This window comes from Lissotriton vulgaris, chromosome 2_1 (assembly GCF_964263255.1).
Source record: "Lissotriton vulgaris chromosome 2_1, aLisVul1.2, whole genome shotgun sequence".
Classification (NCBI taxonomy): Eukaryota; Metazoa; Chordata; class Amphibia; order Caudata; family Salamandridae; genus Lissotriton; species Lissotriton vulgaris.
In genome coordinates, this window is record NC_141687.1 from 1,749,310,356 (window position 1) to 1,749,333,506 (window position 23,151).

General features: G+C 49.8%; 1 protein-coding gene across 1 annotated transcript in view; it reads right to left on the bottom strand.

Annotated features, from left to right (window-relative positions):
• The window catches only part of TALDO1 (transaldolase 1), a 137,210-nt gene that overhangs the window by 54,545 nt on the left and 59,514 nt on the right, over positions 1-23,151 (bottom strand). The gene's annotated exons all lie outside the window — the stretch shown is intronic.

The following is a 23,151-nucleotide window of genomic DNA, read 5'->3' on the forward strand; positions in this document are numbered from 1 at the left end:
TCAAAAATTACTAGATGCAATGATTAAAACTCTTTACAAACAGTGGGTCCAATTCAAGAAACACCACTGCCTTCTTTAATAACCAAGAATAAAACAGATTTGGAAGTGAAAGTTTCCAAATAATGGCTACTAAATGGAAGTATGATACGCAGCACTGAAATGTTTACACTTTAGGTCTCGCTGAGTACGCGCATGCGCTGTCCTGCGAGACATTTAGTCAGTGGCTTTTGGAAATGCTTCCAAAGGCTGTTGCCGGCCACCAGCTTTCGGTTACGCGCAAAGCGCGCGCGCCTCGCTCCGACTCTCAACGCTGCTGCACGCGCATTCCTCGAGTGCTGAGCATGTCATTGCGATCACTTTCGCCTTCACCACGATCGGGAGGACTTTTGCTTTCACAGCCGCGCGGAGTTTGTTTATTTTTTTCCCAATGTTGAATGCTACCCAGATTACACCCGACCCCTCTGAAACACGCAGTAACCACCAGGGCTCTACTTAAGGCATTTGCTGTTGATATGAAGGAAGTGCTTGTCTGGCATACTTGTAAACGTTTATTAACTTGTAGTCCACTGCACAGTAGTTTTGAAGGTCACTTCCCGGTCCCCCCTTTAAGGGCACTCTGTGCTTGGAAACACTGAGGCAGAGAGGTCACTGATTAGCAAAACACACGTTGTACACTTAGCATCTTGAAAAGTGAACCACCAAAGTATTATCAGGACCCAGATAAAGCCTTTCCACTTGTGTAATGGCGTGCAGTGTAAACTACGGAAGGCGGCTTCAGCTAAACTTGATTTTTGCTAATCCAGCACTGGAGGCAGTAAGCCCCTGGCATCCTGTGCGCTTCTGCAGTTCAAATTAGGGGATTTGCAAGCGAATCCAGCAATTTCCTGTCCAGCTGCAACCCTAGTGGCTGCTTTATGTGCCCTGCGGATAACTTTAGCCATTGTTTCAGTTTGGTGGATCAATAATCTGCTTTTCTCCAGCAGTCTACATAGTTTGATTCCTACTGTCCTGCTGAAGCCAGCAGATGGCTTTCCCACCACTTCCCTTGGCTACGCTGTGGGTTTGGATGGTCAGCTCCCTTCAGAAATTAATAATGTGCTCTGGCTCGGTGCCATGGGCCATTAACTCAGGGGGTATGCCAAGCGTATGTAAATAGCAGGAATCCACGAAGGGTCCTGGGTAGACCCCGGCCTGTGCAGTCCTTTAACAAGTGCAAGGCTTGTTTATCCAACCCTCTTACCCAGCCTTTTTTGTACAAACCAGGTTGCGTGCGGCGAAAGAAAATTCAGACAAGCAGCAAACCCAGAAGCTGCCTTCGGTAGCTCTGATTTCGGTTTACTTGTTTGCAGTGCTTGCTGCAGGCCTCTCGCCCCCTCCGTGAAGAATCTTTTGGAATGCACCTTTGCAAAGTTTCTTGTGGCGTTTCCTGAAAGTGAGGAGATTTAAGTTCTAATTATCTCTAAGTAACTCCACAGGTTCAGGGATGTTGACTGGCTTTTATTTATCTCATTTACAAGTCTTTACAACGCATGTTGCTGGATATGAGGTATGAGAATTTACTTACCCTCATTTCAAGTACTGTTCCCATCTGCCAATTCTTGGTGTAATGGTGTCTACATTTGCAGGTTTTACTCGCTGGAGTTCCATTCTACTCCTTTATCTTGCCACTTTTCTTGCTAATTTCTACTGCATCAAAATAAGGGTGGCGTCGGCTGCCATTCTGCTTCTGCGCAAGTATCCCAGTCTATTGACATTACACCATGGCACGGGCGACGACATTCAAGGATCTCAGCATCTCCACATTAAGGAGAACCTTAAGGCACCACGTTAGCGGGGAGGGGAATACTCCAATGTTGAAAAAGTAATTGAGATAGAAAACCAGGATTGGCATAGCCAATAGGTCTCGCCTTTGGGACCTTATAAGGGTTTAGTTATCCAGGACAATATCCTTGGTGCAACAACATCAAGTGTTGCATGGCTAAACACTTATAAGGCCCCAAAGGCGAGACCTATTGTCTATGCCAATGCATGTTAAATCTATAGTTTGATATTTACCACCGTTTATATGTTCAGGATGCAGTTAATACGGCACAGAACCCATAGCACAATTTAATGTGGCTTAAACATGTATAGAAAACAAACATCTCAGAATCTGCAGTGTTAGAGAATGAGAAGATAGAATATGGTGACCAACCCAGTCACTCCTGAGGAGTATGCATTTTAAATGTATGATTTTCCTTGAAATCTGAAGGCCTGCGTTACAGCCACTCAGGAGCCTTAGCAGCAGAAACTAACTTCAATTCTGCAGTATGACCAGGCTATTTTGTGCAATTAGAAAACAAACATTTGCAATTCAATTGTTCTCGCATTTGGGAAACTTTAGGCTATTGTAAATAGCTAACGTGCTATAACACTTTATAGAGAATATATTTTGAATTACCAAAATTGGCTCTCCCCATTTTTGCACATTATAAGTGTTATGAAAACTGAAAATGATGCAGTCCAGGCTGTTAAAGAGGAAAGAAGTACACAAGTGAGATAGCTGGAAAATATATGCACCGTTCTGGAGTGGTAAAAAAACAAAAAAAAATTGTTATTTCCAAAAAGTGATCAATGCAAGGACACAAGTAAAGAGGCTATGCACCAGAGGAGGACACAAGTTAATGTGTGACAGTTAAACCATGGATGGGCAGGAAGCCCACTGTATTTTCAAAATAGGTCTTTCACAAGCAGTCAATGCATGCGCTGCTCTGGCGAGATTTTTAGTTAGTGGGCTTCAAAAAGCTGACCACGGCTTTTTGTGAGGCAGAGTGTGCGGTTACAAGCGTGCGCCCCGCCTCTCCATTTTGCTTGCTTTGGGCTTCAACGCTCCTCCCCCAACACAGAGCATGCCTCGCAGCCCTGTGTCTTTTTGCTGGTTTTCATTTATTTTGTGCCTGTGTTTCAAGCCCAACTCAGTGCTTCAAATGGGGCACAAAAAGAAATGCACAAGGACGCTTACACAAAGCGCATGCCTCCTTCTTGACAGCTAGTACTGGCCCATTAAAATGGCTGCGGCAACGTGTAAAACTGCTGGCACTCACTTGAAAGTACTTCTTGCTCTGGCATTGCAGTACACAGCACATGAGCCTGTTCCTCTCAAATGAATTGAAAAATTTGTTTGATATTCTGAATAAAGGCGCCCTGTGTGCTGTGCGCGGCTTGCTTTCACAAATACTTATGCAGAAGTTTCAGGAGGGGTAGCGGAAAATGTTTACAGCACCTTCACAACCTTTCTCTGGCTTCTTCACAAAGGCATGGTTTGTTTCTCAATTCAGACTTCTAGTTCTTCAAAGAACACCAAATTAAAAGATATGGTCTTGCTGCCAAGTTACAAACTCAAAACTGCTGCCTCGGAAAGTACTTCTCAAACTAACAACTGCTCAGTTTTATTTTTTAGCTTCAACGCTTTGTGCATAGAATACAGACTCCGATTTAACTTTACCCTTGTGATAGTTTAATAGTTAAGTTCAACCTGATTGCTGGCACCTTCCTTTTACTCTGCTCACTGTTTACAGTTTTCACGCGGTCCCCCAGCGGCTGTGAAGGCAGAGATAACATCTACACTGACTCTGGTCCAGCCACACAAACTCTAGTAATGGCAGTGGACCAGGCAAACTTTTTTCCTCAAAACTGTTTGCTGACATGACAGGAGCATTTTCGGCAATAACAGAGTGCCGGCTGGTCCACTATACCATTGCAGCAAGATGGACCCGGCACGGTTTTTAAAATTATCCATTGCCAAACCCTCGAAGCAGAGGATGGTCTTTGGAAAATGAAAAATCATTGTAGCTGGTGCTAGGAGATAAAATACAGCGCATAGGGAACATTGCTGTATTTTTTCCTGCCCAGTACATTTGCTGTGTTTGGCGCTCCAGACAGGAAGTACCAAAGCAGACATACCACCCCACTTCCAGTATCCACAGTCTGAGAAACGCAGCCTCACATTTTCATGGATTTACCAATGTTATAAATTTATTTTTGTGGGTGCTCTATGTTGCTTCTGAAAGACGTCACTGAATGGTGGCATACAAAGAGGAAAATAAATATTTTTCATGAACAAAAGAAAAAACAACAAGCATTGGCTTTGCCAATGGGTTTCGCCTTTGGGAACTTTTAAGTGCTTAGCCATGCAATAGTTGCTGCACCAAGGATATTGTGCGGGATAGGTAAATACTTATAAGGGCTAAAAGCGAGACCCATTGGCTATGCCAATTTTAATATTTATAACAGTTAAGGTAAGACGCCTGCCATCAGCACATTAAGAAATCTCCTGAATATTTTTTATGGCCAGGTCTTGGGCTACTTAAGTGAAGTCAAACTGCGAGCCTAGGCACATTACAGAATAACCAGCAGCTGCAAAAGGAAAGTGATGTTAAGGGAGATGGCACTGCAGCTAAGCAACAGGACATTGGACACAAGATTGAAGACAAAAGCAGCGAGGCAGTGCAGTGGGGAGAAGGCAAACACCTTTTCTTCGTATCCTGAACCATTTAAAGCCAAGATGGTTGACCTCATGCACAGTTTCACAACACAGCATCAGATAGGCAGCGAGTAACAGAAACAAGCATTTGCAATGCAATAGGTCTCACATTTGCGAGAGTTTGAGCTATTGGCATTGTAAATGACGATGCCTTTTATTTATGATTTGGTTTTAAAAACCTATATAAAAGGTTTATTTACCATGCCAATAGCTTAAACTCTCCCAAATGCGAGACCTATTGCACTGCAAATGCTTGTTGTATGTATTGCAGCAGTGTTAAGAGGTGCAGGTACTCTCCCATTCAAACTATAGAAGCTCTGGTATTCAGTGCTGGTCAGTATCTGCCCATTAACTAAAACAGGCGGTGTGATGGGGGGCACTTTTCAACTTTTTAAAAAGGGAAGTGAGTGGGTCTGGGAGGCGCGGCGGCCTCATTAAGTGATTACTTGAAGGGGGAGGGGGGGGGGGGGAAGGGTTGTAACGAGGAGGTAATGCCCTGCATCGTATTAAAGGTTGCTAGGTTTATGGCATGGCATATAGCTGTCGCAGATGCTTCGGGGCACTTGCACAAAGCAGCGCAGCAAACTTGGAGCAGTGAAAGCAGGAATACTTGGCGCATCTTATCTTTACGTGGTCTTTGTGCAGCGCCTCAAGGGGCTCCAAAGCGCTACACATTAAAGGGCTGCATCAACCAGAGAGAGTACTGTGGAGACGGGACCGACGAATAGGAGAAGGAAACCGTGAGTCAGCGCCAGGCTGAGAGGAAAGACTCTGGATAACATCCTCGGTGGTGAATATACACAAATGCACACACAAACAAACGGGGACACACAGATAGAAGGCACTGCCGCAGACAGGCACACAACAAGGCAGACAGAAAAGCATACACAATCACACGTACAGTCACACACACGGTCAACCACACAACGACACCCGCAAGATCTCATACCCAGTCTGGCCACAGTAGACAACAGTCGACTAGACGGAAACAGCTTTCAAGTTAATTTATTTTTGGGGGCCTGGAATAGAATGGATTACACTGCTTTTGCCAGATACTGGTCAGACTCATTTTGCCATCTGGATAGAAAATTTTTCCAGTAAGGGTTCAGAGAACATGAATTTGTGGATATACTCGCAGTTTCCTAAAGCCTTGCAGGAGAATTTCATTATTAACGGATACGGAGGTCAGGCAACAGCTGCGTCTGTCTGGCAGCTGGTTAAGGAAATTGGAATCTCTGTTGCTATGCCAGACTGACGATATAATGGTGTATGCTGTATCCGGTTGGTAGGAGGCCATGGTGGGGTGGGGTGAAGGGCAGGGACTTGTTGGAATGGTTAGAGATTAGGATGTTACATGTACTAACAGTTAGCACAAATTATTTTATGTCTCTCCAGTGTGAAATATTGTAATTTGGACATGCCGTTGACAAGATAGACATACGCTAACAATAGGCAGTCAAGCAGTTAGTCAAAAGCTTCATATACTACAAGAAACAGTAGCTCATATCAGAGGTTCTGGTACGCACCACGTCATGAAAAGCGTTTGTGTTTATTCAGAATGAATAATCTATGGTTGCGCATATTTGAAGTGCCTGATAAGAGGAATACAGCAGCACAACTGCACCGTGTACGATGAAGATGCTAATAAAAAAAGTGTATTACTGAGCACAACCCGCAGTAACAGATTGCCTGCTGCTTTCGGAAGTTAAGATTGTTTTCCGCGCTACCTCTGCTGAGAGACCGAGGAGCAGAACCTTGGAAAACTAGCAACACAGAACAGAAACAGAAAGCAGCCCGGGCTGACTGAGAGGGCAGGGGCTGCCCGCGCATGCGCGCTCCGAGCCCTGGCGCCAAAGCGGAGTGCGGCATCTGAAGTCCCGGGTCCCAGGAGGGGCCCGGGTGAAGACCAGCGCTGTGGAGGCGACACGGAACACGCCAAAAGAGCCCGGTGAGTGGTGGTTTGGGGGGGGGGGGGGGGGGGGGGGGGTGTTCGAGTGTGTCTGTGCGTGTGTCTGTGTGCGCGTGGGTCTGTTTAAGGGGGGGGTGTGTATGCAGTGTGTGTCTGAGTATGCGTGTGGCTGTGTATGTGCGCATGCGTGAGTGTGGCTGTGTGAGTTTGCGCCACGGGAATATGAGGCACGAGAGAGACACGGCGCTGTGCGCGCCCACGAGGTAAAATCTCCGGAGAAGCGCGTGTCAGTCTGCTGTCCACATTCCCCCCAGAGTGATTACATAAGTTGTCGAGCCCTAGAGACAGCAAAAGCTTCGCTTTTGCTTTCGTCTAGGCTCGACCTAAAAAGGAGAACAAAAGACAAGAGGAAAGAGTAACAAGCATTTACAATGCAACGGTTTCGCCTTTGGAGAAGTTAGAGCTATTGGCATTGTAAATGACAAAATTTGTATTTATGTGTTGGTTTTGAAAACAAATAAATGGCATTGTCATTTACATTGCCAATAGTTTAACCTCTCGAAAATGTGAGAACTTTTGTACCCTACTGACGACCTCAGCAGACAGCAATTACTACCACACACACACACACACACACACACACACAGACCCAGACCCAGACCCAGACACCCAGAGCCAGCCACACCCAAAGCCCCCCCCCCCACACACACTGGAGCAGTCACACACACACACACACTGGAGCAGTCACACACACACACACACACTGGAGCAGTCACACACACACACACACACCCCCAGGAGCAGTCACACACACACACCCCCCCAGGAGCAGTCACACACACACACACCCCCAGGAGCAGTCACACACACACACACCCCCAGGAGCAGTCACACACACACACACACACACACCCAGGAGCAGTCACACACACACACACACCCAGGAGCAGTCACACACACACACACACCCCCAGGAGCAGTCACACACACACACACACCCCCAGGAGCAGTCACACACACACACACCCCCAGGAGCAGTCACACACACACACACCCCCAGGAGCAGTCACACACACACACCCCCAGGAGCAGTCACACACACACACCCAGGAGCAGTCACACACACACCCAGGAGCAGTCACACACACACCCAGGAGCAGTCACACACACACACAGGAGCAGTCACACACGCAGTCACACACACACACACCCCCAGGAGCAGTCACACACACACACCCCCAGGAGCAGTCACACACACCCAGGAGCAGACACACACACACCCCCAGGAGCAGACACACACACACAGGAGCAGTCACACACACACAGGAGCAGTCACACACACACACACACAGGAGCAGTCACACACACACACACACAGGAGCAGTCACACACACACACACACAGGAGCAGTCACACACGCAGTCACACACACACACACACCCCCAGGAGCAGTCACACACACACACACACACCCCCAGGAGCAGACACACACACACACACACACACACACACCCAGGAGCAGTCACACACACACACACACCCAGGAGCAGTCACACACACACACACCCAGGAGCAGTCACACACACACACACACCCAGGAGCAGTCACACACACACACACCCACCCCAGGAGCAGTCACACACACACACACCCAGTCACAGACACACCCACCCCAGGAGCAGTCACACACACCCACCCCAGGAGCAGTCACACACACACACACACAGGAGCAGTCACACACACACACACACAGGAGCAGTCACACACGCAGTCACACACACACACACACCCCCAGGAGCAGTCACACACACACACACACACCCCCAGGAGCAGACACACACACACACACACACACACACACACACCCAGGAGCAGTCACACACACACACACACCCAGGAGCAGTCACACACACACACACCCAGGAGCAGTCACACACACACACACACCCAGGAGCAGTCACACACACACACCCACCCCAGGAGCAGTCACACACACACACACCCAGTCACAGACACACCCACCCCAGGAGCAGTCACACACACCCACCCCAGGAGCAGTCACACACACCCACCCCAGGAGCAGTCACACCCACCCCAGGAGCAGTCACACCCACCCCAGGAGCAGACACACCCACCCAGGAGCAGACACACCCACCCAGGAGCAGACACACCCACCCAGGAGCAGACACACCCACCCAGGAGCAGACACACCCACCCAGGAGCAGACACACCCACCCAGGAGCAGACACACCCACCCAGGAGCAGACACACACACACACACACACCCAGGAGCAGTCACACACACACACACACACACACCCAGGAGCAGTCACACACACACACACAGGAGCAGACACACACACCCCGGAGCAGTCACACACACACACACCCCAGGAGCAGACACACACACAGGAGCAGACACACGCACACCCAGGAGCAGACACACACACACCCAGGAGCAGACACACACACACCCAGGAGCAGACACACACACCCAGGAGCAGACACACACACACACCCACCCACCCAGGAGCAGACACACACACACACACACACACACAGGAGCAGTCACACACGCAGTCACACACACACACACGAGCAGTCACACACGCAGTCACACACACACACACGAGCAGTCACACACGCAGTCACACACACACACACACACACACCCAGGAGCAGTCACACACACACACACACACACAGGAGCAGTCACACACACACACACACACACCCAGGAGCAGTCACACACACACACACACACACACACACACACACCCAGGAGCAGTCACACACACACACACACACACACACACCCAGGAGCAGTCACACACACACACACACCCAGGAGCAGTCACACACACACACACCCAGGAGCAGTCACACACACACACACACACACCCAGGAGCAGTCACACACACACACACACCCAGGAGCAGTCACACACACACACCCACACCCAGGAGCAGTCACACACACCCAGGAGCAGACACACACACACACCCAGGAGCAGACACACACACACCCAGGAGCAGACACACACACACCCAGGAGCAGACACACACACACACCCAGGAGCAGTCACACACACACACACACACACACCCAGGAGCAGACACACACATACACACACACCCAGGAGCAGACACACACACACCCAGGAGCAGACACACACCCAGGAGCAGACACACACACACACAGGAGCAGACACACACACACCCAGGAGCAGACACACACACACCCAGGAGCAGACACACACACACCCAGGAGCAGACACACACACACACCCAGGAGCAGACACACACACACACCCAGGAGCAGACACACACACACCCAGGAGCAGACACACACACACACCCAGGAGCAGACACACACACACACACACACACCCAGGAGCAGACACACACACACCCAGGAGCAGACACACACACACACAGGAGCAGACACACACACACCCAGGAGCAGACACACACACGCCCAGGAGCAGACACACACACGCCCAGGAGCAGACACACACACACCCAGGAGCAGACACACACACACACCCACCCACCCAGGAGCAGACACACACACACACACACACACCCAGGAGCAGTCACACACACACACAGGAGCAGTCACACACCCACACACACAGGAGCAGTCACACAGTCACACACACACACACCCAGGAGCAGTCACACACACACCCACCCAGGAGCAGTCACACACACACACACACACCCCCAGGAGCAGTCACACACACACACACACACCCAGGAGCAGTCACACACACACACACCCAGGAGCAGACACACACACACACAGGAGCAGACACACACACACCCAGGAGCAGACACACACACACCCAGGAGCAGACACACACACACAGGAGCAGACACACACACACCCAGGAGCAGACACACACACACCCAGGAGCAGACACACACACCCAGGAGCAGACACACACACACCCAGGAGCAGACACACACACACCCAGGAGCAGACACACACACACCCAGGAGCAGACACACACACACACACACACACACCCAGGAGCAGTCACACACACACACAGGAGCAGTCACACACCCACACACACCCACACAGGAGCAGTCACACACACACACACAGGAGCAGTCACACAGTCACACACACACACACCCAGGAGCAGTCACACACACACCCACCCAGGAGCAGTCACACACACACACACACACCCCCAGGAGCAGTCACACACATACACACACACACCCAGGAGCAGTCACACACACACACACACCCAGGAGCAGTCACACACACACCCCCAGGAGCAGTCACACACACACACACACACACCCAGGAGCAGTCACACACACACACACACAGGAGCAGTCACACACACACACCCAGGAGCAGTCACACACACACACCCACCCAGGAGCAGACACACCCACCCAGGAGCAGACACACCCACCCAGGAGCAGACACACACACACACACCCACCCAGGAGCAGACACACACACACACACACAGGAGCAGTCACACACACCCACCCACACAGGAGCAGTCACACCCACCCAGGAGCAGACACACACACACACACACACACACCCACACAGGAGCAGTCACACACACACCCACCCACACAGGAGCAGTCACACACACCCACCCACACCCACCCAGGAGCAGACACACACACACACCCACCCAGGAGCAGACACACACACACACACACACCCAGGAGCAGTCACACACACACACACACCCAGGAGCAGTCACACACACACACACACCCAGGAGCAGTCACACACACACACACACCCAGGAGCAGTCACACACACACACACCCAGGAGCAGTCACACACACACACACCCAGGAGCAGTCACACACACACACACACACACACCCAGGAGCAGTCACACACACACACACACACCCAGGAGCAGTCACACACACACACACACCCAGGAGCAGTCACACACACACACACACACACCCAGGAGCAGTCACACACACACACCCAGGAGCAGACACACACACACACCCAGGAGCAGTCACACACACACCCAGGAGCAGTCACACACACACCCAGGAGCAGTCACACACACACCCAGGAGCAGTCACACACACACGTGAAACCTAAAAACTCCCGCCCATGCTCATTACTTGATAAACAGTACCACCTCCGCCCTCCTACTTGCATTGATAGAATATCACGATACATTTTTTTCATTCCATGTTACATGTATCCCCAAGTTTTGGCTCATCCACATGAATCTCGTGAACCTACCAGGCACTTTAAGAGAACGTATTTACACCGGACACCAGGGTTGGGGGGGGGGGATTCATTTCTATTTAAAGGAGTCCGGAGCACCTACCCAGCAGTATTTCTTCCTCCTGTGACCGCCTGTTTACACCCCGAGGCTCGTGCTACGGTGAAAACACAGGGCAGCACATAGTATTAAACCTAGGCAGTGCACACTTCAAAAACGCCAGAATAAGGGACACCGGGCCTTTAAATTCATACCAGTTTCTTGCATGTTTCTGTATACAATTCCATACAAGTAAGGCAAGAAAATGCCCACGCATGGGTATTTTAAAAGTCTGGTTTGATTACAAACGCATCTAAGTGCTACACATAAAAATAACGTTTCAGTAAGACTCGGAAAACAACGAGGGGACCAGGAGATCTGAAAAACAGGCATGTTAAACGTGAATAAAAACAGAATGCACAAGTTCCAATAGCTTTACCATCTAAGACTTGCCAAAAGACAGTCACCCGAGAAATCCCCAGAGAGACCTGCTTCAAAGGAGGATGAAAACAGCACAGCAGCGCGGGAAGCATGCAACACTCCCACTGGGGGAGGCAGCCTCTGGAGTAAAAAAAAAAAAAAGTGAGGACAAATTCAGACGCTATGTTTTCAAGTCATTTGAAAACGGATACTAAAAAGTTCCTGTCGTGCATTTTCTGAGCACCAGAATTTCCCTTAAACCTGCTACCAACACTAGCCTCCCCGTTACAGAAATGTGCTTTGCGGGGAAAAAACGAACAAACAAAACATTTTGCACTGCCCACACATCCGAACACCGAATCAACTTCTTACATTAGAAAGCAAAACGCACAAAAGGTAAGGCAGTTTTAGACAGCTCCGAGCAACTCTCCATAAACGTGAATCAGACTGGAGACCACTGTTTTGTAAGTGTCCAGCAACAACTGCCCGTGGGTGAAAAACTGTCCATTGAATAGGTGCAACCAGTTCTCCGCACATAAACCGCATGTGCTGCTTTAAGACTTCCACCCAAACTAAACCTACAAACTAAAGATGGTCTTAATTAACAAGAGTCACCAATTACAAACACATTTCTTAGATTGGAAGTTACCATTAGTTTGTCATTTCCCATGTTCTTGTGTAGTGCTACCCATGTTAGTACACTCCTCCTTTGCATCACCAGAGGTACAGGCGAAAACAAAGCCACGGACAGCGGGCGGGAGGGGGCAAAGACACGGACAGCGGGCGGGAGGGAGGGGGCAAAGACACGAACAGCGGGCGGGGGCAAAGACACGGACAGCGGGCGGGGGCAAAGACACGGACAGCGGGCGGGAGGGGGCAAAGACACGGACAGCGGGCGGGAGGGGGCAAAGACACGGACAGCGGGCAGGAGGGGGCAAAGACACGGACAGCGGGCAGGAGGGGGCAAAGACACGGACAGCGGGCAGGAGGGGGCAAAGACACGGACAGCGGGCAGGAGGGGGCAAAGACACGGACAGCGGGCAGGAGGGGGCAAAGACACGGACAGCAGGCAGGAGGGGGGTGGAGTCTCACTCTCACTGCCCACGAGAGCCCCGAGTCTCACTCACAGCCCACGAGTGCCCTGAGTCGCACTCACTGCCCGCCAGGAACCGAGTCTCACTCCCACTGCCTACCTCGGTCTCATTTAGGTGTCTGCGCTCTCTACCACAGCAGTGGCCCCAGTCTCACCTTAGTCGCACTGCCCCTCTCTAGTCTCACTCGCTCCTTGAGTGAATCCAGCTGTTGAGCAGCGACTTCAGACGTATTCATTCACTCACTCATACCCGTAGTATTCCCTCTCCCCACAGCAGTGAGTCCCTCACGCCCGGTACTCACACGAAGACCTGAAGAGCAGGGCTCGGACGCCCACTTTCAGCAGCAGCTCCCGCATCTCTGGTCCCTCGGCCAGCGCTCGCAGCTGCCCTGCTCTCACAGCCCTCCCGGCCCCATGCGCAGCCCGCGCAGGCAGGAGGGGGCAAAGACAAAGACACAGACAGCGGGCGGGCGGGGGCAAAGACACGGACAGCGGGCGGGCGGGGGCAAAGGCACGGACAGCGGGCGGGCGGGGGCAAAGGCACGGACAGCGGGCGGGAGGGGGCAAAGGCACGGACAGCGGGCGGGAGGGGGCAAAGGCACGGACAGCGGGCGGGAGGGGGCAAAGGCACGGACAGCAGGCAGGAGGGGGGTGGAGTCTCACTCTCACTGCCCACGAGAGCCCTGAGTCTCACTCACAGCCCACGAGTCTCATTCCCCCTGCCCACCAGTCTAAGAGTCTCACTCACTGCCCACGAGTGCCCTGAGTCGCACTCTCACTGCCCGCCAGGAACCGAGTCTCACTCCCACTGCCTACCTCGGTCTCATTTAGGTGTCTGCGCTCTCTACCACAGCAGTGGCCCCAGTCTCACCTTCGTCGCACTGCCCCTCTCTAGTCTCACTCGCTCCTTGAGTGAATCCAGCTGTTGAGCAGCGACTTCAGACGTATTCATTCACTCACTCATACCCGTAGTATTCCCTCTCCCCACAGCAGTGAGTCCCTCACGCCCGGTACTCACACGAAGACCTGAAGAGCAGGGCTCGGACGCCCACTTTCAGCAGCAGCTCCCGCATCTCTGGTCCCTCGGCCAGCGCTCGCAGCTGCCCTGCTCTCACAGCCCTCCCGGCCCCATGCGCAGCCCGCGCAGGCAGGAGGGGGCAAAGACACGGACAGCGGGCGGGAGGGGGCAAAGGCACGGACAGCGGGCAGGAGGGGGCAAAGGCACGGACAGCGGGCGGGAGGGGGCAAAGGCACGGACAGCGGGCGGGAGGGGGCAAAGGCACGGACAGCGGGCGGGAGGGGGCAAAGGCACGGACAGCGGGCGGGAGGGGGCAAAGGCACGGACAGCGGGCGGGAGGGGGCAAAGACACGGACAGCGGGCGGGAGGGGGTGGAGTCTTACTCTCACTGCCCACGAGTGCCCCGAGTCGCACTCACTGCCCACGAGTGCCAGAGTCTCACTCTCACAGCCCACGAGTCTCATTCCCCCTGCCCACCAGTCCCAGAGTCTCTCACTGCCCACGAGTGCCCTGAGTCGCACTCTCACTGCCCACCAGGAACCGAGTCTCACTTTCACTGCCTACCTCTGTCATTTAGGTGTCTGCACTCTCTACTTACCACAGCAGTGGCCCCCAGTCTCACCTTCGTCGCACTACCCCTCTCTAGTCTCATTCGCTCCTTGAGTGAATCCAGCTGTTGAGAAGCGACTTCAGACGTATTCATTCACTCACTCATACCCGCAGTATTCCCTCTCCCCACAGCAGTGAGTCCCTCCCGCCCGGTACTCACACGAAGAACTGAAGAGCAGGGTTTGGACGCCCACTTTCAGCAGCAGCTCCCGCATCTCCAGTCCCTCGGCCAGCGCTCGCAGCTGCCCTGCTCTCACAGCCCTCCCGGCCCCATGCGCAGCCCGCGCCCCAGCCTCCCCCGCCGCCACCAGCAAGAAACGCGGAGAGGGAGGGGGCAGGAGGGGTGGAGATACGAGAGGAGGAGGAGGGAAGGCGAAGTGCCAAAAGATTACTTTGATTGGTCGCATAAAAAAAAATTCGTTATGGTGATTGAATTGCTTTTAACTGTTTTAAATACGTTATTACTTACTATAATAGTTGGCTCCGTTATGGAAACCACATCTTAAGCAACCAGGCATTGGCAAAGCAGATATGCTTGCGGCCCGGCCGGACCAGATTCGGGGGCGTTCCCGGCTTTTGGCTGACGTAGCATGACATAGCCAAAAGCCAAAAATTCTCGGGAACGCCCCCGAATCTGGTCCGGCCATGACGGATGCCTCTGTTCCAATGGCTAGCCTCCATTTATGGAGCTAGCCAATGGAACAAAGGGCGGATTCCCAAGCAACATACTGTAACTCATTAGATTTCTCCTGCGCAAAAGCTGCTTGCGCAGCTTTTTTGCAGTCGAAACCTAAAAAGTAAAGCATGCAATAAAAAGCAAATGATAATCCGTCTGTATAACAAAAAAACTTGAATAAAAATTAACACATATGTCCCCAGCCTAACAGAATAGGAGGGCAATTCATCGCAACCTCTGTACCACATTCTCCATTCCATCATTAAATGTCTAAATGACTGCACCAGAGCCATAAAAACAACAAGCATTTACAATGCAACAGTTTCGCCTTTGCAAAAGTTAGAGCTATTGGCATTGTAAATGACAACATTTTTATTTAGGTGTTGGTTTTGAAAACGGATAAATAAATGGCATTGTCATTTACAATGCCAATAGCTTAATCTCTCTCAAATGCCACACACACAGAGCCCCCCCACACACACACAAAGAGCCCCCCCCATACCTCCCCACACACAGCCCCCCATACCCACCCACAGAGCCCCCGCACACACAGCGAGCCCCCCCGACACACACAGCGAGCCCCCCCGACACACACAGCGAGCCCCCCCCCCACACAGCGAGCCCCCCCCACACACACAGCGAGCCCCCCCCACACACACAGCGAGCCCCCCCCACACACAGCGAGCCCCCCCCCCCCCCCACACAGAGCCCCCCCCCACACAGAGCCCCCCCCACACAGAGCCCCCCCCCACACACTGCGAGCCCACCCCCACATCAATAGAACAGCAGGTGTGCTGGCATGGAGGCACAGGGGTCTGCAGGGCCTACTGCACCTCAAACACTACTGCCTTTTTACTACCAAATCAGGAGAGTATGCCCATTTTCCAGATTCTATTGGGTACAAGGGCATCCTTGCTGTGCCACTTCGGTCAGCCCAAACACATTCAAATGGCCAACATTTTCCCTTCTTCCATCAGAGCCGCCATGATGTTCAGTGGGCCTTAATACAACAAAGCCAATTCACTGCACCCATAATAGGAAACCTAATAAATGCATGCACGGTCTGCCTTGTGTGTGTCTAATGATTCACTACCTTGTTAGGTAACTTTTCTTTTTTAATTCTTTGCCTAATTTAATTTTCAAGCAATGTTTTGCTATCGAACAAAAGATATGACTTTAACCATGGGCTGACTATCAGGTAATTTCATAATACATAATTGTAGCACGATGTTCCCAAGTTCTAAACTGGCAAATCCTTCCCATCGGTCAAGGAAATGCAAATCGTGTTTTAATCGACCATACAACTGAGAAGGAAGGGCGAAATCCGCGCCCAGGATGCGCTGGTATTCAGAAAGTGCGGAATGCACGTCAATGAACCGAAAAGGGGCTGTTACCATCTGGGAAAGCAAGCTGCCTTTGAGTCAGTCTGAAGGGCCGTGTGACGGGGGCCATCTCCGCCGAGACTAATCTGGTATCAATGAGGGCTTTCTGCCTGACCTCGACAAGCTCACTTTAAGCCCCCGCAACACCCCTCCAAGCTTCTCAGGAGGTTCTCATCCCGATCCCCAGGCCCCAGATAAGTGAAATCAGCTGTGTGGATGGAGTGATCGCCCAAAAAGTGCGCTTTAGAGAACATATTCCCACTAAGTGGCTAGCCTCAGATTGGAGGACAGGCCACAGAGCATCATCATGGGTGTGGGGTCCAGCAGAGAACGTATCACTTGAACTAGGACGTGCTGGGAACATGGGGTTGCGAATGTATCACTTTAACATTACTCATATTCACAATATCAAACAGGGTGGAGTGTAGTGGTAGTGATGTGCCCAGGTTCACAAGATGAATTTGGTCAAGGGACTAAGCAAGGATTCGAAACTATGGCTTCACCTTCAAAGCCTAGCATTTACCCACTACATCACATCTCTTCTACAACATTTCTGTCTTATCCTTAAAAATAAGTACATTAAACAGTATAATGTTCCTTGCCAATCCATTCTGCTTTTTGTCTAGGGAAACACTTGTGAAATGTCAGCAGTTACAGCAGCGGGACAGTATGTTGGTCATTCCTCCCCCTTCAGAGTTTGGTTCACTTCCAAAGTTTTGTTTTTGATTGCTGTGGACAAGTAGCTCTAAGGAATTCCCGCATTTATGACCATATCAAAAGACAAAATCTAAATGACATGTCGGAATTTGATATATAGTATTAATAAATGGGAGGGCGTGCCTTCTCGTATCATGCCCCCTTCCATTGGAACAGACTACGCTGCTGTTCCTCTGACAATTTAAGAAAAGTTCAAAAACCTGGTTGTTCTAGGGTGCTCGCCGGGGTGAGGGCTCTGCCAGTGTGCTGCGTAAGCCGAGAAATCCCCGGGGATGATTCGCTGCGCTATATAAATGTCAATTAAATAAATAAACTATATCAGTTGATTAAAAAAACACATGCAATATAAGTCATGTATAACCATTGAGCTACAGGGGGTCTAAAATATATCATTAGATCGCCAGATGTAAACCTGCAAGTCAAGGATGAAAATTACAGCAAAGCATCCAAGACTTCTATCCTTGATAAATGAGTACCAGTTAACTGGGTAGCATTAACGCCTATTATTCAGAAACCTGGAAAATATCCAGTTTGCAGCGTGTTTGTGCTTTATAACCAATGGTTGTGCAGATACAACCGCAGCCATTTGTGTTTCTAATAGACATTGAATTATTGTTCACTGCTTGGCAGCCCATTGTGAAATCACCAAATGCACTCATACCAGCAGGAGAGACTGCATAATCTAGGAAATATTCCAAAACTAAATATCACCAGGTGGAAGCCATCTTCCTAAAAACTCGAGATCTGAAGCACTACCTCTCCAATTCAACCTTGAGATAATCCCTAGTGCCTGGAAGCTGCACCTTATAAGAACTGCCCAAGTTATTAAATAAATTGCTAGCTTTCTATGGAAAAAGTGGAAGAAGTGTAGAATTTCAATTGGAAAATCATGTAGCAGTTACTGCATTGTGCGGGTATTAGCAAATCAGCTGCGAAAAAACATAGTATGTATTGCAGTTCCTACAGAGTCATCACAGTTGAACAAGTTGCACGGTTTTGTGGGCAGAGAAGGGAAGTATTTGGGACTCACAGTATCGCCCGTGCACATGTGTGATCCTTGAAACTGTACAGCAAATCTGTATATTAGCAATCTGTACAATACAATTATCCCACAGACACCCGATAGAAGAAAAGTGGGTTCTAAGCACAAAGAAGAATTCTGCTGACAATATTCTTTTATTAGGCCATGCAATAGTTTTGTTAGCTAGCTTTCAAGACCATATATGTCCCTTCTTGAGACAGTTCCATGGGTGACAACTCCGCATTAGAATTTCTGGAGCTCCCCGGGACATTTTAAAAAGGGCAGTGCAAATTGGAAATTTGCTCATAGCCCCAAGGTAGGACTTTTTGCGCCCTCACTAGAAAAATGCCACTGCATTCAGATTGATTGCTAAAGAAGAATTCCTCTGTCTTTCTTTGCACTTGCCACCAGATTCCAGCCTCCTCGTTCCAGCCCCCTGGGCTATGAAAACAGGCGGTGAGAGAAGTGAGCACACTCAAAAAGCAATCAGCCTTTCGTGCTTCGACGCAATGTGATCTGTGCTGAGAGGCCGCGCAGCTGCACACCCGGGTGTGCACGGCCGCCTCCCTGGCGCTCACTTCCGGATTCTGAGTGTGTGCCCTCCAGGGCTGCATGCGCCAGGCTGCCCTCCACAGCAAGGCTGCCCAGGGGTGCCAACCTGCCACTGAGAAGGGGCCCGATGCCCAGACTCCTGTCGGAACTGCATGCCTCTTCCAGCAGCATGTCCCTGGTTGAGTCAGGTCTGCCCGGCTGCGGATTGCGCGAGGCGCACCCACATGTCTCTGCAGCTTGGACTTCAGATGTTGACACGTAATCTGCGAGTTTGTCCAGGGGTCAGGGGCGCTCTGCTTTCAGTAACACGAGCAACGTTCACAAACAGCAGAAAACAAGCATTGACAGACAGGGGGGGGGGGGTTTCGGGCAAATGGACAGCGGGAAGGGGGGGGAAGGGCCGAATCAAAAGCACTCACCTGGAACTGGACTTCCTCCGGTGGCGGCGGTCAGCCACGGAATGAGCTGGATGCCGAGACAAAAAAAAAAAAAAACAACTCCGCCCACCGCCGCATGACTACAGAGAGAACGCCCAGGGAAAAAAAATCGCGGGAACGCCCACGAATCTGGTCCGGCCATGGCGCACAGATCTGTTCCAATGGCTAGCCTCCATTTATGGAGCTAGCCAATGGAACAGGGCGTATTCAAGTCCCCCCATACTGAAAACTAAAGATTTCTCCTGGGGGCGGAGCTAAAGCTCCGTGCCCCAGGCGAAACCTAAAAAATGAAGGAGGCAGACAGGTAGAGGCTTTTGGTAGTGGGGTGCCGAGACATCTTAAAAACCATTTTTGTGACAAACTGTTATGGGGAGGTAGTTTGCAAAAAAAAGCTAAAAAACTCCCAACCCTGCGCAATAGCAGGCCTTCATTCTAAAGTTACAGTTCCTTTAAGTTTAATTTGCAGTGAAGTTAACAATTCGAAGAGTACTGCAAAATCTAAATATTAGGAAAATGTAACTCCAAAGCGTTCGAGACATGATTACATTGGGTGTGCGATCACACCGTCATCAGAGACTCAACTGCAGCTTTTCTCTACACACGTTTACAGCGGCTTTTATAGAAGCCCAGAGAGCGCACAAGTACACATGGCATTTGGGACACAAGAATGTAGGAGTCCAGCTGAATCGTTTAAATGTATTTACTATTTTTACAGAAGCTTAAGAAACGCTTGAAAGGTCCCAGCGACAAGTGGTGAGCGCAGATGTCAGAAGTGAAAGTAAAGCTGTGCGTATACCTTTGTGTTCAGTGCAGTAAATAGGATGGCCATTTTAAAAGCGATTTTTGCTTAACTGCCGAATCTCCCTCCACAAAGGGAGCATGAGTGATTGAAGAGTGGCAGGTGAGAGGTGAGTGCCGATTAGCTGTTACTTTGGTTTCATACAGAAAAAAAAGCTCAAAAAACAAGATTGTAAAATAAAACTGCAATTTATGGGAAAAGACACTTAAGCTATTAATGTGGAGGAGACTAGCTGCCTGTAATGCATAGTGATTAAGTGAACAGCACGGACAATTTACACAGAGTAAACACGCATCACTCCCATGTGATAAAGGTGTTCTTCAGTAAAGGGGGAGTTGGGTGGAGACTTGCATGCCTGTAAGCAAGAGGGGCCAAAGGAACAGAAATTCTAGAGGCTTCGAAATTGTAAAGAAATTCTGCCACAATTGCCAACAATCTTCCAAAGTACTTCTTTGTGTAAGGTTCAAACAAAGGTTGGATGAAAAGGAAGCTTCAAAATAGAACGATGTCTGGGAGGCTGGGATACAAATGGGAAAGCAGCGACCAGGGAGAGGGTGGCCAACAAAAACACTACCATAACTCAGTGCAGCGGCAGTCGTGCAATAAGAAAACTATACCTTGGAAAATGCAGGCACTGTCTGAAGTGGGCACCGTGCTGGTACACAAGCCCGCCAACCAAATACAAGCGCCGGAAAATAGAAAATGTGCAAGATCACCTGCAGCAGGGGCAGTCTGCTGGGAGGGTCCGAAATGCAAAAAGGCAGGATTAAGCATGCCAGACAATCAAAAGCAAGTGTGTAGGGCACAATCGAATTGAAAAGATGGGATCTGCTGTAGCAATAGTCTACATTACAACATGCCTCACAGAACAGTGCAAGCGCTGCCCAGGCTAGACCTAAAAGGAACTCTTCAAGCATTAATTCATTGTACTATCAAGGGATAAAGCCTGAAGGAACTGGTGGTCGACATAAGTGGCAAGAGCAGTGGCAGAAAAACAGGCTTCACATACTATTTTTCAGAAGCATTATATACTCTTAAATCAGAGCAGGAGTTTTCAGCTTCATGCTAAAAATAAATAAATGAAAAACGTAAGTTATTTTTATTCCAAAGCTGTAGAGATTCATTAAGCATCAGCCTGGAACGAAGAAATGCCAGATGCCACTGCCCATAACTCACGGCCACAGTGCATTTTAAAACCAAGTGTCAGGAAGGTTTTAATATCTTTATGACAGTCAAAAAGATACTGTAACCCGCATTGGCAAAAATACACTGCAGAGAGATTAACTATTTTCCAACAAGGTTTACGAATTCATGGTTCTTGCGCTCAAACAATAGATTAAAAGAAAAAACAGAATTCATAGTTTTACATGAAACCCTGGTTCTTCAAGGGAATCTTCATTATAGCCCAAAAGCACTGAACCAGACATAAGCCCACTGGATGTTTTGCAGCACCAAATGCAATACTTCTTCCGTTTGAATAAAAAAAACATTCAAGTTTAAGGACCTCCTAAATATGGTAAATGTAAATCCGTATTTGTAAAGCGCGAACTACTCACCCTTACGGGTCTCAAGGCACGGGAGGCTGTCATGGAAATGAAGTGAGCTATTGCCCAGAGTCACATGGCGCTGAGCTGCTGCCAGAGCCGGGGACAGAACCATGAAACCTATGCTCTGAAGTCAGCTGTCCTGGCCGTTGCACCACACCTCTCCACCATGGTCATGAAATCTTACTTCAGATATAAAATGTCCGTATTGAAAGAGTTTATGAACCAGGTTGACAACACTTGGCAGAGGAAGTAGATTAACCCTTCTGGCTTAATTATCGCCACAAGGCAGTCAGCTTCAAACTCTACACTGGGGAACCCTATAAACTAATAAGGTGGATCAGTCGTCCTTTCCCAAAGTAATTTCAGATTTCCACATAATTAAAGACTTGTCCTTCCAACATTTCAGGACCATTCTACTACAGCAGACCGTTTGCTTCACACAATGGATGAAAATGAGGACTCTGATCCTTCCTAGACAAGGAAAGGCTATCAGGCAATCATAACAGTTAGTGGCTTACTATGGTATTGCCTGTACGGGTATGCCATCGTCCAAGCAAACTGCAGCTAGATGAACAGCCTCCAATACTATTACATGCTATCAAAACGCCAACGGGCTTTTCAAATTGCCCTAAACCCATTGCAGTGGGAGTTGAGGGGGAGGATGCGATTCTCCAATCGCACTGATCTCAGAGCCAATATCCTTGTGGGTCAAGCAGCTCTACAAATGTGTTTGGTTTACTAATGAACACCCCCACCAGATACCTCTATTTTCCTGCATGTGGGGGGACGTATGCCAGCTTCAGACTGGCGTTGTGTTTACAGACCGTAGGAAAGTATTGTCCCTACTACATTCCAAGTAAGGTAAATAGATTTTTTAGAAGCATTTCAAAGACAAATTTCACAGGAGGAGGAATGCCACTTAGTAAATAGTTTATTTTCTACAAGCTCTACAGAATGCCAGTCAGGAGAGGGAATTGCGACTAATAAAAGGGCTTCGTGTGTAGATTTATTTTTTACCCACTGTCCAAACCTCACTGCGCGAGACCATTCATTCTGCACATGTACTGCGAGGTGCAAATATATTATTGAATACAAACTTTACGAAACCTAACCATATTTTTCTACTGGTATATTACAAACAAGATTTCACTGGTACTCTTGCAAGATGCCTCA